The sequence below is a fragment of the Cervus elaphus genome, chromosome 16 (assembly GCF_910594005.1).
Source record: "Cervus elaphus chromosome 16, mCerEla1.1, whole genome shotgun sequence".
Classification (NCBI taxonomy): domain Eukaryota; kingdom Metazoa; phylum Chordata; class Mammalia; order Artiodactyla; family Cervidae; genus Cervus; species Cervus elaphus.
Genome location: NC_057830.1, coordinates 4,011,326 through 4,030,152, shown reverse-complemented (window position 1 = coordinate 4,030,152; position 18,827 = coordinate 4,011,326). Strand labels below are relative to the sequence as shown.

Here is an 18,827-nt window from a genome sequence, read left to right as displayed (position 1 = left end):
ATGAAAACAACTGCTTGAGAGATTTAAGAAAACCGATGCCTACAGAGAAGGCCTATAAGTCTCATTTCTGAATTTAACTCCAATTAATGTCCTCAACCAATACCAATTCTCATTTCAGAATTTTTAATAATTAAGGGTCTACCACAACCAACTGCTCATTTCATTTTCTAGCTTTTCCTCTCCCTCCAAAGAGTGCTGTACATGCCATGTGTTTATTTTTCAATTAAAGCAAATTAAACTTAATTTTGTTTTGAGAACTATTTTTTTTAGAATTTCACAGCCCACGGTGAGATAATTGAGACCCTGCTGTTTCTGGAAGCACTATTTAGAGAGAGCAGGCCTAGGTCTGGCACAACCTTGGAGGAAGTCATCCTTAACTCCTCCTTTTCCCGTGTCCCACCATCACTGTTTCTCCAATCCTTCCATTCCCTTGCCACTTCCCTAAGCCAAGAAGGAGATCTTCTACTGGTCATTCGAACAATTCTGATAACCTACTACATGGCCACCAGACTCCCCTCTCCCCTTCCCCTACTCCCCTCTCTGTCTTTCTCAACCGCTGATCTGATCAAGCCCATTCTCTTTTTTAAGAGTTACCAACAATGTTCTAAACACAGATTACTTGATAGAAGCTCTAAGGTTGCATATGTTCCATCCCTAGATTCTGTCTCTAGCTTCACCTCTGAGCCCATTCTCCAGGCAGGATGCCCTGTTCCATCTCCCGCTCTCTACCTGCAAGGCCCTTCCTCCATCCAGCCATCCTTCATGGCTCACGCAGACAGATCCCCTCTCTTCTCCCTAGCATGCTGTGATGCTCCAATTTCAGAACCAGCTTCTCTGTATGACCTCAGGATGCACATCTGTCTCATTATCAGACCAGCAGAGCTTCAGATCAGAGAAACGTCCTATCCATTGGAGACTGTCAAGACTGTGGAACACAGTAACTCCCAAAGAAAAGTAAGGGGGAAGCCAGAATAAACTGAAAGAGGGATAGAGGGGAATAAGGAAGCAAAGAAAAACAGTGGGAAAGCAGAATGGCAAAGCAGAAGGAAGAGAGGGGAACGAAGGTGAAATTTATATCAAATCTGGGGAACTTCCCTTCTTCCTCATCTTTGATAATTTTCTTAATACGATAATCATGTCTAAAATAATATGGGCCATCAGAATTACTTATATAAAAATTTTCCATACTCACAATATTCTTATTTTTTATGGGAGACAGATTTGCCTAGTGTAGAGTTTCCCAAAGTAAGCTACATAGAAAATTGTTAAGTGTTAGTCACTCAGTTGTGTCCAACTCTTTGCAATCCCATGGACTATAGCCTGCCAGGCTCCTCTGTCCATGGGATTCTCCAGACAAGAATACTGGGAATGGGCTGCCATTGCCTTCCCCAGGGGAAGTTTCCAACCCAGGGATGGAACTTGGATCTCCTGCCTTTGAGGCAGGTTCTTTACCATTTGATCCACCAGGGAAGCCCCGTATAGAACATTAAGAACTAAATAAAAATAAATAAAAATCTCTACAACAGGACTTTGTCAGAGCCTTGTGTGTGCTTATACATAATTTTATTTCCAAGAAGAAGGTAAATCATTGAAGTAATTCCCAAATTTACCTGACCACACAAAGACATTTCCTCAGAGTTATAGATAGCATGCGCACCATGGAAAATGAAAATGTTCCGTTGGTGGAATAACTGTGGTCTGGGAGTCAAGAGTTGGGGGTTTTGGGTTTAACAAACTTACTAATAAAGATCAAGGCCTTTGCCATGACATTCCCCCTGTCAGAGCCTCCACTGTTTTATCTCAGAGAAAGGAGGAGGGTCAGGTGTGATAGATCCTAAGGTCCCTCCTAGCTCAGTTCTAACATTCTATGGTTCTGTGATGAAAAATGGACACAGGCTTGGGGCCATGCTTTTGTGTCAACTGCTTCCTCTATGTGGAATGTCCCCTTTCCATTTCCATGAAGTCAGATCCTTCCCTCCAATGCCATTGCCTGTCCCAAGCCTGAGGGCAGGAGGAGAAGGGGGCAACAGAGGATGAGATGGTTGGATGGCATCACTGACTCAATGGACATGAGTTTGAGCAAACTCCAGGAGCCGGTGAAGGACAGGGAAGCTTGGTGTGCTGCAGTTCACAGGGTCACAAAAGTCGGACACGTCTAGGTGACTAAACAACAACAACCACCCTTTCCTGGGCTACTTGGATGGGCACGTTTTCACTCCTCAGGCTTCCTGTGGACTATTTCATTGCTAGAAGAGGCTGCCTTGAATATAGCTCATATGTACCTTTGTGAGTTCATTCGATCTTTGATAGCAATTATATTGGGGTTACAAAGGTGGCAAAGACACAGTCTTCTATATGCCTTCTCTTCCCACTTAGCCTTTGGGGATATGTCAGAGGCATACGTATCCTCCAAAAGAGCTCAAGACAATGACTTAATTGAGGACAAAATCTATCATTTTTAAATCCCCTTTAGAGACTGTTTAATGTTTAAACCAATGATTTCAAGTCATTCTTTTAAAGCCTTGGAACCCTTTACTCAACTCTTAAACAAGAGTAATAAAGCCAAGCAGATACAGTAGATCTCTCTAGGTGGACGGCAAGGTGAGGATGGACTCTAAACCAGGGTCACCTGCTCAGTCTTCCTACTCCCCTGGCGCACCTCTGAGGGCTTCTTAAGACTCCACTGACTCTCAAGTCATCATTTTATGAGAGGAAAGTGAGATCCAGAGAAGAGATGTGATTTACCCAAAATTAAAAGCGACTCTCTCCTAAGTGTCAAAGCTGGCCCCCACCTGTGCTTTCCCAAGTACACAAAGTACTATCAGTGTGTGAAATGATTCCGGATTATTCAAAGGTGGTGCAGTTTGTTTTCAAGGGCATGATAGGTACCTTAGTGTATACTGGATTGCATAAGTTACTTACCAAATATTTGGTTTTTATAACTATAATTGCTCAGGCCAAGGTCAAGAAAAAAAAAAGACTGAGTCCATTTAAATTTGATTTAGGACAAATGACTTAGAAATTTAGCAAACTCTGCATTAAAGCACATGTCTCTGCCTTGGGTCTTTTTTCTAGCAAGAACTGTTCACTGGTCCACCGCATCCTACTATTAAAACACTCATTACCCAAGTAACATACATTCATTAAAGAAATATTAGGCGCTACAGGTAAGTATAAAGGGGAGTCTGAAATTCACTCATAGCCTATCACCCAAGATAATCACTCAAATATTAGGGATCTTTTTTAAAAATAGCATGCTATACACAATATTCTGTACCTTATGCTTTTTTTTACCTTAGGTTACCAAAAAATATATCCATATCATTAAAAGTCATCATGATGAAATGGACAAATTCTTAGAAAAGTATAACTTTCCAAAACTGAACCAGGAAGAAATAGAAGATCTTAACAGACCCATCACAGGCAAGGAAATCGAAAGTGTAATCAAAAATCTTCCAGCAAACAAAAGCCCAGGACCAGATGGCTTCACAGCTGAATTCTACCAAAAATTTAGAGAAGAGCTAACACCTACCTTACTCAAACTCTTCCAGAAAATTGCAGAAGAAGGTAAACTTCCAAACTCATTCTATGAGGCCACCATCACCCTAATTCCAAAACCAGACAAAGATGCCACAAAAAAAGAAAACTACAGGCCAATATCACTGATGAACATAGATGCAAAAGTCCTTAACAAAATTCTAGCAAACAGAATCCAACAACATATTAAAAAAATCATACACCACGACCAAGTGGGCTTTATCCCAGGAATGCAAGGATTCTTCAATATCCGCAAATCAATCAATGTAATACACCACATTAACAAATTGAAAGATAAAAACCATATGATTATCTCAATAGATGCAGAGAAAGCCTTTGACAAAATTCAACACTCATTTATGATTAAAACTCTCCAAAAAGCAGGAATAGAAGGAACATACCTCAACATTATAAAAGCCATATATGACAAACCCACAGCAAGCATCACCCTCAATGGTGAAAAATTGAAAGCATTCCCCCTGAAATCAGGAACAAGACAAGGGTGCCCACTGTCACCACTACTGTTCAACATAGTGTTGGAAGTTCTGGCCACAGCAATCAGAGCAGAAAAAGAAGTAAAAGGAATCCAGATAGGAAAAGAAGAAGTGAAACTCTCACTGTTTGCAGATGACATGATCCTCTACATAGAAAACCCTAAAGACTCTACCAGAAAATTACTAGAACTAATCAATGAATATAGTAAAGTTGCAGGATATAAAATTAACACACAGAAATCCCTTGCATTCCTATATACTAACAATGAAAAAACAGAAAGAGAACTTAAGGAAACAATACCATTCACCATTGCAACAAAAAGAATAAAATACTTAGGAGTATATCTACCTAAAGAAACAAAAGACCTATACATAGAAAACTATAAAACACTGATGAAAGAAATCAAAGAGGACACAAACAGATGGAGAAACATACCGTGTTCATGGATTGGAAGAATCAATATTGTCAAAATGGCTATTCTACCCAAAGCAATCTATAGATTCAATGCAATCCCTATCAAGCTACCAACGGTATTTTTCACAGAACTAGACCAAAGAATTTCACAATTTGTATGGAAATACAAAAAACCTCGAATAGCCAAAGTAATCTTGAGAAAGAAGAATGGAACTGGAGGAATCAACCTGCCTGACTTCAGACTCTACTACAAAGCCACAGTCATCAAGACAGTATGGTACTGGCACAAAGACAGAAATATAGATCAATGGAACAGAATAGAAAGCCCAGAGATAAATCCACGAACCTATGGACACCTTATCTTTGACAAAGGAGGCAAGGATATACAATGGAAAAAAGACAACCTCTTTAACAAGTGGTGCTGGGAAAACTGGTCAACCACTTGTAAAAGAATGAAACTAGAACACTTTCTAACACCATACACAAAAATAAACTCAAAATGGATTAAAGATCTAAATGTAAGACCAGAAACTATAAAACTCCTAGAGGAGAACATAGGCAAAACACACTCCGACATAAATCACAGCAAGATCCTCTATGACCCACCTCCCAGAATATTGGAAATAAAAGCAAAACTAAACAAATGGGATCTAATGAAACTTAAAAGCTTTTGCACTACAAAGGAAACTATAAGTAAGGTGAAAAGACAGCCGTCAGATTGGGAGAAAATAATAGCAAATGAAGAAACAGACAAAGGATTAATCTCAAAAATATACAAGCAACTCCTGAAGCTCAATTCCAGAAAAATAAATGACCCAATCAAAAAATGGGCCAAAGAACTAAACAGACATTTCTCCAAAGAAGACATACAGATGGCTAACAAACACATGAAAAGGTGCTCAACATCACTCATTATTAGAGAAATGCAAATCAAAACCACAATGAGGTACCATTACACGCCAGTCAGGATGGCTGCTATCCAAAAGACTACAAGCAATAAATGCTGGAGAGGGTGTGGAGAAAAGGGAACCCTCTTACACTGTTGGTGGGAATGCAAACTAGTACAGCCACTATGGAAAACAGTGTGGAGATTCCTTAAAAAACTGGAAATAGAACTGCCATATGACCCAGCAATCCCACTTTTGGGCATACACACTGAGGAAACCAGATCTGAAAGAGACACGTGCACCCCAATGTTCATTGCAGCACTGTTTATAATAGCCAGGACATGGAAGCAACCTAGATGCCCATCAGCAGATGAATGGATAAGGAAGCTGTGGTACATATACACCATGGAATATTACTCAGCTGTCAAAAAGAATTCATTTGAATCAGTCCTAATGAGATGGATGAAACTGGAGCCCATTATACAGAGTGAAGTAAGCCAGAAAGATAAAGAACATTACAGCATACTAACACATATATATGGAATTTAGAAAGATGGTAATGATAACCCTATATGCAAAACAGAAAAAGAGACACAGAAATACAGAACAGACTTTTGAACTCTGTGGGAGAATGTGAGGGTGGGATGTTTCAAAAGAACAGCATGTATACTATCTATGGTGAAACAGATCACCAGCCCAGGTGGGATGCATGAGACAAGTGCTCGGGCCTGGTGCACTGGGAAGACCCAGAGGAGTCGGGTGAAGAGGGAGGTGGGAGGGGGGATCGGGATGGGGAATAAGTGTAAATCTATGGCTGATTCATATCAATGTATGACAAAACCCACTGAAATATTGTGAAGTAATTAGCCTCCAACTAATAAAAAAATTAAAAAAAATAAAAAAATAAAAAAATTAAAAAAAAAAAAAAAAAAAAAAGTCATCATGAGTGCCACTGATCCAGCACTTAACGTTGCTAAGTGCATTATGCACGTGACATTCATTCTCACAGCCAAACAGCAGGGAGGTACCATTGCTGGCCCCGTTTCACAGGTTCCCTCTTTTCACTCCACCTTCTAACACATCAATGTGCTTCTCTGCTAGCATTCTGAATGACTCTAGATGGTCCATGATATGCTATGTTTTGCCGTTTCTTTTCCCCAAATGCTCTAATAGAGTTCCTATTTTTCACACAAATAATTACTTCCTCCTTAGAATGGGAAATTTCTTAAAATGGAAGGATTTACATCTTCTTTTAAAAAAACAGGGACAGAGACAATGATGGTGGTAGAGATGGAAAGAGGGATCTGCCACTGCCCTAAGGCACCCCCTCTACCTGCCTCCTTCCTCCTGGTCACCTCACTGCAGCCCTACACCGGTCTCCTCACTGTTCCCCGAACACAGTCTGACCTCAGGGACTTGATTCTTGCTGGGATGCTCTTCCCACATGTCTGAAGGCCTCTCCCCTGACTTTCCACAGACCTCTGCCCCATCCCAACATCTCACTGAGGACCCCGCCACTGCCCACCTACCAAGCCAGCCCACCCTCCCCCATCACACTGCCCTCCACCTCCATGACGCTCCTCTCCACCTGACACATTGTAAGCTTGCTTGTTTATTTATTTCTTTTCCTTCACGAGAATGTCAGCTCCAAGAAGGTAGGGGCTTAGTCGATTTTGCTCACTGCTGCATTTACAGCTCCTAGAACAATGTCTTACACAGAACAAGTGCTCGATAAACAATGCCTGTTTGTTTCTTAAATGAAAGAATGAAAGTCGCATTTCATAAAAGGTTGTATTCAATAAAGATTTCTGCCAATGCCCCAGGAGAGTGTCTTTTTCCCTTCATTCTTGCCAAGACTGGATGCTGGCATTAAAAAAAAAAAAAAAAACATTTTGAGGATGTTGTGTGGCATCACATTGTTACGTTCATTTATTTGATTACTAGGGAACCCGAATATTTTGTTTTCGTGTAGGTTTATGGACCAGCCTCATCTCATTTTTATCACTGCTTTTTTTTCACTTTTTAATTAATTTTTATTGGAGTGTAGTTGTTTTGCAGTGCTGAATGGGTGTCTACTGTAAGCAAAATGAATCAGCCCTCTGGACACAGATGTCCCCTCCGTTTTGGATTCCCTTCCGATTTTGGCGACCACAGAACACTAAGCAGGGCTCCCTGAGCGACCCAGTAGGTTCTCATTAGTCATGTTTTACACCCAGGATCAACGTGTATATATGTCAACCCCAGTCTCCCAATTTGTTCCACCCCCTCTTTCTCCCCAACCCAAGCTCCCCATCCCATTTTCAGCTGGACGACCCTTTCCCCGATCACATTCTGACAACAGATGAGCTTATGACCATATCTGGGCTCGTGTTTCATTAACAGAACTTTGCCTTGGACATTTCCTTCTATATTTATCACTTTTCTCCTTTCTACCTGTTCTCAACTACATACAATACTCCTTTCTACACTCACAGGTATGCGTGTGTGTGTGTAAAGAGAGAGATTATATTTAGATATCTATCTGTGTATACAGAGAGAATACACATACATACATATTCTCTCTCTATATATATATATTACATAATATATCTGCTGTCTAACTATTGCTTTTCTCTTGCAACATCTGCCTATCACAATTCATGCCACCTCCACCATTCTATTTCCTGAGCTACTTTTAAACCTGCTACTGTTACCAGAAGTGGCTTTGGCAATTCTATTCTCAAGAAAAGTAAGATTGTGGTTCTTGGCTGGAGCTCAGAGTGAGAAAGGAGCTTATTCTATGACCACTGGTCCTAGTCTCAACAACACAGGAACTTCTGCACCTGAAGGGTCCAAATAAACATGCTAAGCTGAGGTTTCCTGCTGAGGCATTGTGAAGTTAAATTACTATTTTAAGCGGCTATGAAGTTGGCAGCCAGAAAGCACTGGAAGAGTGGAAGATATTCATGATGCTGACAGATAAAGAAGGAGAGAAAGCAAAATGCAGGTTATTAAGGAGATTTAAGAAGCATCCCTCCAGTGGCACCATTTATAACATCTCTTGGAACACGTAAGATAGATGCCTTTCTCATTTAGGCATATACAAGACCGGGATTAAGGGCAGAGCTGAGGTGACGGAAGGCTAAAACATTTGCAATAGTGTACCTGGACTGAAACAATAGAGACCAAACAGCAAGAATCCACCTTGATTTGGGGAAGCCCTCAAGCTGCTAAGGCCTGGACCATGACTCGGGGGGTGTGTGGAGGGCGGGCGGTTCTGTGGAAGGACGTTATGTTTGGTGCCCAATGTGGGTTTGAGATGTGATGCTATCACTAACTGTATATCTTGGGGCAAATCTTTTCACCTCTGAGCCATGGGGTCCTCATCTGTAAAATGGGGAGAATAATTCCAACTCCAGAAAGTGACTGTGAAGCCTGAGTAAGATGAAACGTGGCAAGATACATGATAAAGACCAGGCAGAGAAGAGTCGTTGTGAGGAGGAGAAGGATAAACACGGTTCACAGGAGCGCATGCAGCCTGCTGTCAATCAGCCGCCTGCCCACAGACATCTGCTGAATACCCAGACCTTACTGCAAGTGAAAGACGAGAGCATCAAATCAAAAGGTACAAGGACACAGGCTGCAGGGGACGAGGGTACCACAACCACCTCAGATACAGTTTGATCCTAAAGAGGAAAAAATGTATATGTAAAAAAAATGAGAAAGTTGACCCAGACCATACTGAAGATGACTTTTCAGCCCTGAGGCTGAAAAGCCCTGATGACTTTTTGATGATTGTACAGCTATTAACATATCTGGTTTTGGACCCATGGTGACAGAAAGAATTTAAAAATCTGCCTCAACCACTTTGAATCTTTGGCCTTTTCCCACTTTCTTAATCTCTCCCCTAACTGCTGGTATCACATTGCCACATTAAGGGACAGGATTGGCAAAGACGATTGAGAAAGCTCCTTTGCAAGGTCGTGCCTTGAACCTAGGGATGATCTCTTTCCTACAGAACATTTCCAGTTGGGGAACAAACCTGGGGCATGGGCAATATCTCATCTAGTGCAACAGGGTATAGTAGTAATAATTTAAAAAAACAGTCATAATAGTAGACCTTTATAAAATGGTGATAGTCTATCAGGCATTGTTCAAAGCACCTATCATATAAACTCATCAAAACCCCGCAGTGTCTCTATGAAGAGTGATTACTGCTATCCTCATTTTACAGATGGGTGGACTGGCATAGAACATTAGGTAATCTGGCCAAGGTCACAGGCACAGCCAGTTGCAGAGGTGGCACACAGTCTGACAACCAAGTTTTCAACCACTGCACTTTCAAGTAGGACAGAAATAGTACAAATCCTCAACACGATTGGCTCCGCGTGTGGCCTTGACTGAGAGGTATCACTGCACGGAGCACCGAATGGGGGGATGGTGATTCTGCTTATGCACGGGCTTGTTGAGAACATGCAGCGGGATGTCTACATCAAGCGCCCATTCCAGCACAAAGCATTGGTGACGTGCCTGGCACACACACTCTTCCACTCCAAAACTGGCTTTCTGATTGTGATATTTCAGCCATCTCTAAATATTGTGGGTGAAGATCCTTCCAGATCTCCTCAAGTTCCATTCTACGCTTGGCCTAAATGTGTAATTCCCACTGTCAGGAATGACAGGAGGTAAAATCGGGGCTGATCTAGAAATATTTTCTTCGGGGATCATTTGTAAGGCTTCACTGGACTCTGAATGATGCTGTCCTGCTGATATGCATTCAGGATAAAATTCTTGGTGACCCCTCTCAGCCACACCACCCTCCCCACCCAGCCTCATCTATCCCTGGCAATGGCATACGATGAAGTCCACTGTCATCTCAAAGAGTCATGCTTCCAAAATTTGTCCCAACAGAAAAACCATATTACCAGCCCCTGCCGGGTAACGTACATTTCCATCTTTCTCTGAATTCCCAAACACACCGAAGTGCTGATTTTCTTTCTTTTTTTTTCAATGGTTCCTATGTTTTGTGTAGATGTTTTTATAGTGCCAGCTAAGACTTTGTGTGGGTCCTTCCCCTATGATGTGCCTGTAAATTCAGAACCCGCGAAATTCTGTGAGAAGTTCAGCTTATCAACCACTGTGCAAACCCAACGTACTTACTTAAGGTAGAGTCTCTGTCACAGTGCTCAGACGCTCTTCCAAACTGATCTTGGGGTTTCCAGAATCTCTAGGGATCCCACGGCCCATGAGAAATTCTCATGTGTAAGAACTGACAACTTGGAACCGGGAGCTCTCTAAAGAGCAAGCGTGTCCTAAATGTCTGCCCTCCCTTCATCTGAATCAGCTTGTAGTCTGTAACTCGGCGGCTCCACGGTGCCCCCTGGATCTATTATTTCTCAGAGAGGTTCCCACTGGTTCATTCGCAGGACCTCTGAAAGGCTAGATAAATTATATCTCAGAAACCCCTCTGGGCCTGTATTGGGTTAACCCTTACAAAGGGTTCTAGCTGTTCAGATGGGCCATTTACTGGGAGCCCCGCTGCTCCGACCTTTGCAATTTGCACAAAAACTATTGCATCTTGCTTTTGTTAATTGCCTTATGCATCTACCTCCTCACCCTTGGGGGGCATACGGTCTCTTAGCTGTTCCCAAGATGGCCCTGACATTGTTGTATATAGCTCTGCACCCCGTGAGAAAATCTCCACAAACTGAGAACAAGATTTGTTCAGAATGATGTCTGCTGTGTCCACCACGGGCCTTCTTTCCTGTGGGTGTCCGCCTGTGGACCGCAGACAGGCCTGGTAATTTACCACCCCTAACTCTCTCTCACCCTGTCTTTTCGGTGTGTTCTCCTTAAGGCCACCTGCAATCTCCAAAAGATACTTCCTTTGAGAAATAAAGATCCCCTTCACCCTCACATGCAAAAAAGAAATTAATTTCACTTTTCCTCAGCCTCATTATCTTCTTAATTGTCTTCTCTGCCCCCTCAGTAGCAAGGACTGTCTGTGGATTTCTCGGCAGCCTTTCTAGGCTACCATGTTCCAGGAGGAAGATGGGTTCCATGCTACCACTTAATCACTCCGATATTAAGCGTCACAGGAAAGGCAGATCTATCCCACCCAGCAGTCCCATGTTGAGTCACAATCTGCGCCCTGAGTCATGACTCCTTTGGATTTGCTTTTGAGAAGACATCTGTACCTTATTGTGAAGCGTGACTATCATGTGTGGGCCTCTCTCTCCGCTTTCGCGAGAATTTCGTCAGGCACCATTTCCATAAAGCTGAGCAAACCCCTTCTGTGAAGCAGGCCACTGTGTGGTCCTTCTCAGTTCGCAGGAGGCAAGATCAGAGAAGGGCAGCTACGTTCTTAAGGGAGTCCAGATACATGGTGGTAGGAGCTAGGACTAGAGCCAGGTACCCTGAGTCCCTGAGGCCTTAGTATATGAGACTTGGAGTCAATGAAAACATAAAACAAATGGGCATTGTCTCTGATCTCTGACACCTCATAGTGACAGCCTCCTTCCTCCCACCATCACCACCTCTGTGTCTTCCTTGAATCTTCCCTTTCCGCAAAGTCTCCCAGAACTTCTGAAATGACAATGATCCGTCCCCCATGAAAGACAATCACTTATGGATTTGCAGATCTCCTCTAATTCTGGCGGGATTCATCACCATACCCCCTAAGCCATTTTGTTCAAGGCCTTTCCCAGACAAGAGTTGCAATAAATATTTGCTGATCCTAACTGATTCCAGCTTTCGTCCTTTTTCATCAGACTTCATTTCAATTACCTTCTCCCCAGGTATTCATCTCCCCGCCTCCTTTTCTGGTCGTTTTCCCCCTCTCCAGGTCCTCCCCCCTTCCCTTTAGATCTGGGCATTTCCAGAGGGCACAGCGCTCAGAGCAGGACTAGGAATTAAGATTAGAAGCGTTCACTGAGATGACTGATTAAAAATGGACACGATGAAAACCCAGAGAGAATACGTAACGATGAGCTTCTGTCAACCTCCGAACTCTCCTCAGCGCAGTCCGCGGGCTACTTCCTTCCTAGGCAGGGAGATTTCAAAGGGGAGACGTCTGCAGTTCTCACCCCTCACCCTGTGCGCGGCCTTTGTGATCTGGCCCCTCCCTATCTTATTCTCAACTCATGATGCTCTCTTTCTCAGGCAAAAGCTTCAGTCCCACCATCCCTTAGATTTCCTGAGGCTGACCCTGCCTAGTGACCCCATCACGGTTCTCTGCCTTCGATAGAATTTCCCCACGTCATCACACGGTTGGTTCCTTCCCATTGAAATCTCAGTTCTAATATCACCCTCTCCGGAGGTTCTTTTCCTGATGACCCGATCTAAAGTTCTGGGACCTACATTTCTTTCTAGCCTATTAGCCCCAATTTTTCTCTGCATGATATTTACTATTATATGAAATTGCTTCGCTTGCCTATCTATTTACTCCTTTGTTAGCAATCTCTCCCCGCTACATCATCAGCTCCATGCTGACGCTACATCTCCCATGCCTAGATCTGCACTATTCAATACAGTAGCCACTATCCAAATACAACTATTTAGATTTTAAAAACAAATAAAACTCAAGTAAGACTAAAAACCCATTTATCAGTTACACTACCCATGCTTCAAGTGCTCAGCAGTCCCATGTGGTTACGGGCCACCATACTGGGCAGCGTGGAAAGCCTATCCAGTGTCACAGAAAGTTCTACGTGGCAGCATGGTCTACAGCAGTGCTTGAAGAATAGTAGGCAGCCGATAAATGTGAGTCAAATCAGAACGCGAATGAACGGTCCTTTTAATCCTCACTCAACTTCACCTCTCCTTTTTGTGGCTTACCCTGTAAGTAAGATAAACTAGACAATGTCTAGGACAACATCCAGCTTGGTGAGAGGCCTGAATGGATGTTACAGGAGAAAGAGCTGTGAAAACAAGCCCATCCGGCCCAAGAGAGAATACTTGTGGCTACAAGACTGGAAGAGAACTACACTTGTGTTGCACGGTTTTAGAGACCCATGGACAGAAGAGAGATCTAGTGTCAAGGTGAGGAAACATTTCAACAAAGCCCTCCCTAGACAACATAGGCTGGTTTGTGTGACAGAGAAGTCACTATTGCTGAAAGTACTAAAAATGAGGCTGAGTGGTCATGTGTTAGGGTCATTACAAAGCAGATTCTTGATTCTTGAATAATGAGAATGATTTGGTTATAGTGAAGTCTTTAAACACTGAAATTCCTTGATGAATACATCATGAAACATCAATTTCAAAGAGTTAATGATAGGCCCCCAACTCTTCCTAGCATCTACTGAACAACCCAATCCTGTTAGCCATCCACGATGGCTACCATTACCTCAGCGGTACACGGGGAAAGGCAGAGATGCTGAAGCAAGGAGGTCTTAGATTCAAAGTCTAGCTCTGTTGATTATGTGAGGGACCTCAACATCCTTTCACTTCCCTCTTCTGTAAAAAAAGGGGCCGTATCTGTCTCATTGGGTGAGAAGGAAGATTAAATAAGAACAAAACTAAAGACCCTGGAACACAGCAGGCAAATCTTCATTTCCAAGAAGGACAGAAGTTTAATGATACAGTCTGTGTATCATTATTGGTGTTCCTACACTGTTGGTGAAGGCTGTGTGATGTTGAAGCCATTATTGCATTGCTTTGAATGAATATGAAACAATTATCAGAAAGAGAAAGAGGGAGAGAAATTACAGCCACTGATGAGTCTGGGCTTCAAATGTAACAGCAAACATTTCTAGAGCAACTAGCCTGTGTCAGTTCCTGGGGACAAAAGATGCTCCTGAAACCTTTGACCGTACTGAAGAGGGCAAGCAAGATGCAGGCCCAAAGAGCCAGGAAACAGGGCAAGGAGAGACATAAGCTAAAACAGAGAGTCAGACAAAATTATATGCAAGGATGGGGTGGAAAGAGACTGACTGCAAAATAAGATGTGGGGAAGACTTCCTGGAAGAGTCATTTGAGTTGCATGTTAAAATACAGGTATGATTTTTTAAATGTGAGGCTGATGTTGTGAGATGGAGGAAAGACAGAGGTATTCCTTGCAGAAGGGGTTTGAATGGAGAACAATAAGAGGAATTATTTGGAGAATGACATTTGAAGACCTGTCCTCTTCACATGACCCCCATCTTGTCTACAGTATGATTACCTGGAGTTTAGTGGACAATTTGCTAATCTTTAGATTTTAGCAGGGGGGAGGCGAGGAGGGAAGAAGAACAGGATGTGTCTAACCCTGGTGGCCTGTTCAGGTGATAGGTACTGGTGATCTCGTCCAGGAACTGGGAGGGGATAAGCTAGAGGATGCAAATCAGAAACTGCCTCTTCCCACAACCGAAGGCCCCTTGGGCATAGATCTTTCCAGAGAAAGAGGACTTTCCAGTTAAAAGCATTAAGAAGGAGATGTCTTATTTGGACTGACCAGGGTAGAGTGTTTCTAGGGTCTCTGCCTGTACAATTTCAAATATATTTGCTGCAGCCTGAGCTGGGCTGTCTAAACTCAACAGGGGCCCAACAGCTGATTTGGAATCTCTGAGCTTGTTTCTTCTTGGTTGAAATGGAGTCACAGCTCCCCCTTCTGGGAGCTAAAGTGCCATCCAGCCCTAGAAAAGCCTGCGTGGAAAGGCTCTACCGCAGATGGGCCTGAAACCCCTGTTTTCTCCCTCCATGCTCACCTGCACCCTGAAACCGAGCACCGAGGAGTCCGAGAGCTCACTTTTGCGTGGGCCTGATTCTGCCTTCTTAAGAGAACATCTTTCATAGGACTATACACTTCTCTTCCCTGGGACTATAAGTCCCAGTCTTCGTGTGGGTGATGCTTTTACATAGGGGAATGCAATTTGGTGCGGAGGTTGCAATTCTCTGCTGGGAAATATAGCAAGTAGAAAGGATTTCGGAATCTGCACATGTCCAGGAGACCGCATGTATGCGTGTGTGCTTGTGTATGCGCCTATGACGGCAATACGTATGGCTGTATAGAGGTAAGTCTCATTAATGTAAAGAAATGAATTTGCCTGAAGTATTTGCATCACTAGATGGGTGGACACTTGGCTCTCTGGAAAGCAAAGCATTTCTTAATGAAGAGCTCAGGTACAGTCCAGATGCTCTGCTGGCTTCTGTCTACTAGGCATGGTCAGTATGGGTCCCTGGCTGTCTGTAATTCTCTGTAGGTACTGGAGAAAGAATGTATGTTCTCTGCGTGTGTGTGTGTGTGTGTGTGTGTGTCTGTCTGTCTGTCTGTCTGTCTGTCTGTCTAATGGGGACTGTGATTAAAGCATTGGACCTTTTCTCTCCAGGTCATGTTTCCAGATGGAGCAGCTCTGAAATGCACCTCTGAACGGAGAAGTTTGATGAGGGAAGACAAGTGATTATCTTGGATGGGAGCATGGTGGCAGGGTAGGGGTGGAGAGCGATGTGAGAGGAAAGGACATGGATCTGGGTGTCAGGCACTACAGGTTCTAGACCTGGGCATCCCACCAACTCACTAGAGAAGGCTGGGGAGTTCTCACATCCTCTCTGGCTACGGACTCCTGCTGTCTGCTCTTTAATATTCCTTCCAGCTTTGACTGTCTACGTTTTAAAAAAAAAAATGAGAGCAATTCCTAACATGGGGCCTCCTCCTTTGCTTTCACACACCCCAGGCAAAGTGAACCAGGGACCTCTGCTGTGACCTAAGTTTCCCAAAGCAGATTCCCTGTGGCCATGTGAGGGCTCCCGCCTGAGACATCAGCCTCTGACCAGAGAACGGTGTGTCTGCAAGTGCCTGCAGGTAGCACCGCCCCCCAGCCGCCAGGGCAGGTTCCTGCAAACACCTTTGCTTTTATCTCTCCCGGGAAGAGAAGTAAATACATGTAAGTATTTAAGACAAGTATATTTCTACGTTTCCCCCTAGAAGGCTGATTCAGGGGCCCCTTCCTGCTGACGCAGACAAGAGGCCCAGCACCTCAGCCCTTGTCCTCCGGAGCCTCGCTGCCTAACAGCAGAACGGCTGCCTCTTACCTTGGGAAAGTAACAGCTGCTGGAGTCTGGAAGCCATGCTAACAGCAGTAAAACTCAGCATTTTTGCTGAGTAGGGCAAGCCTTTAAGAGGCATCCGGGAATCAAATCAATGGCTGGCCCTAGAGTCCAAGCCTAGCAGGACCTGGCCAGGGAGGCCAAGGGACTTAGCAGGGCCGCCTCCTAGGAGGCGGAGGAAAGAGGAAAGAGGGACTGGACCCGAACTGTCCTCCTTACTGAGGTTCTTCCCACCACCCCATGTGCCCTTGGCAGTTTGTTGGAGCCAAGCAAGAGATGCGAGGGGCCCATCAGCAGCAGTTTTAAGTCAATTGCCGCCACATTCCACCATGAGTTCCCCACCCACGACCAGTTCCCAAATTGTAGGTCTCCCCCAGTACAGAAACACAGACCCACACAGATGCGTGCATGCACGCACACACACACACACACACACACACACACACACGCTGCCTCTCTGCCTTCTCCCAGTACCCTCCTAAGCCCAGGGGAGTGATGAGGAGGCACAATATAGGACAAGATTCTCTTGGGACTGCCCAAGCCTGGAATGGGGACGGGAATGAGGGATCTGTCTTAGGCAAGTGCCCCATCCATCTCCTACCATGTTTCCCAGAGCTGCCCCCAAATGAGATTTCCTCCGCGATTCTCTGCAGCTATGATGGATGAGCAAGTCCCCAGGGCCCTTTCTCCTCTCCCTTGAGGGGGATCCATGCAAACTTGCCCAGCTCCTCCCCAGAGCACCAGGAGCAGGGGGGTTGTAATGCTGTTATGATTACAAACACAGAGGCAGGGCTGACTCTATCCGGACTTGCCAAGCCCCAGATGAGTCCACAGATGACTTCTCTCCTTTCGTCACCCACTACCCAGCGACTCCAAATTCCCACCAGAATCCCGGAATCTGCCCAGTGTGGGATTTAAAGTGACAGCGTCTCATCGCCTCAGGGTTTGGCCGCTTCTCTTTCATATTAAACGGTGAGCCCAAGCGCAGCAGATCTCCATCCTTTGGAGAAATCTTCCTTCAAGGGTACCAATACTGGGCTGAATAAGGTATCATCCCAGTCCCCAGAATCGTCGCCAAACCCCAAGCCCAGAGCCCCAGAGGGAGTCCACAGCGGGTTTCCCGATGGCTACGTGATCCTAAAACAAGGATCCCATTCCCTATGCGCTGGAGAGACCTAATTTAAAAAAGACAAGCGCGCACACACAAACACACACGTACAAACATGCACACACACACATCGTGCCTTAAGTAGGTTATAGGACCCCTCTTCACCCCTCCCCTACACACACACACACACACAAACACATACACACATCACAAACACACGCATCGAACGCAAACGACGCCGCACACGCAAACACACACTAGCACCATATCAAGTTCTCACCATGGTACACACGTCGGGAGCGCGCTGGGAACACACACGCCACTTACTGAGACCCGCATTTAACCCTCTGCGCCCCAGAATACGGAGACACCCCTCCCTCCTGGGAACCTGCGAGGACTTGCAGGCGGCGGGGCGGCCGAGGGAAGCGCCGGAGGGTGCAGGGAGGGGGAGGGGCCGGGCGGGCGGGGGCGCCCCGCAGGCGGTCCCGGGCGGTCTCCAAGGGCAGCGGGGCTGCCGGCGCGGCGCCCGGCGCTGCCTTACCTGGAGTCAATGTCCGTCTTTGGCGGAGAGCTGCGGGCGGACGCTTTTTATTCGGCTCGGAGGGAACTTGGGAGAGCCCTGCGTCCAGCTCGCATACCGGGAACGGCGCGGGGACTGCAGGCGTGGGGGTACCTGGCTCCTAGCAGCCTGGCTCATACTCAGCCGTCAAGACCCCTTCGCTGGTCCCGAGGACAGGCATGAATCCCGGCTCCGGAAGGCGGTCACTACTGCCTCTGCCTCCCGGCGCCCCGGCGGCGGCTCGCACTCTCCCTCTCTCGCCCGTTCGCTCGCCTGCGCTTGCCTCGTCCCTCCCTCCCCGCGCCAGATCAGTTCGCAGCCGTGGGGCCCGGGAGCGAGGCGGCTGGCGAATGGAGAGGGAAGTCCAAGTGCGCCGCGGTCTCCGGGCGGGGAGCCGCGGAGGCCGGGCTACGCGGGGGGAGGGACTTACCCGGCGACGGGCGAAAATGAATGGGGGAGCGGCTGCCGGGGGGCGGGCGGGGAGGAGCCAGGGGCCGGGGTTTATTCCGAAGTGTTTTGTGCATCTTTAGGCGGAGGAGGAGGAGAGGAGAGAGGACGGAGGAAGGGAGGCCTCCTCCTGGCAGGGAGGGGCGGCCTGGGTGGGCTGAGGCCAGAGCCCCCCGGAGAGTCGCGTGGGTCCGGGGCTGGGGTGGCGCGTCTCCGAGTCTGAGCACCCGGAGGGACTGTGGGTGGCGGGTATGCGCAGACCCCCGCATCGTGATGCTCTTCAGCCTGTCTGGAGCTGTGCGCGTCGCGAGTATCCGAGTGTTTCTGGGTATGCGGGTGCTTGTGTGTCGGTGCGTAACTATCCGAGTGTGGTTTT

At 45.7% G+C, this 18,827-nt stretch overlaps 1 protein-coding gene across 1 annotated transcript in view; it reads right to left on the bottom strand.

Moving 5' to 3' along the window:
- Positions 1 to 18,376, bottom strand: part of BRINP1 (BMP/retinoic acid inducible neural specific 1) — a 190,987-nt gene extending 172,611 nt beyond the window's left edge. The window contains exon 1 of the mRNA XM_043870531.1: positions 17,987 to 18,376. The gene's annotated coding sequence lies outside the window, so the exon portion shown is untranslated. The remainder of the gene's footprint in view (positions 1 to 17,986) is intronic.
- Between the last annotated feature and the right edge of the window lie 451 nt (positions 18,377 to 18,827).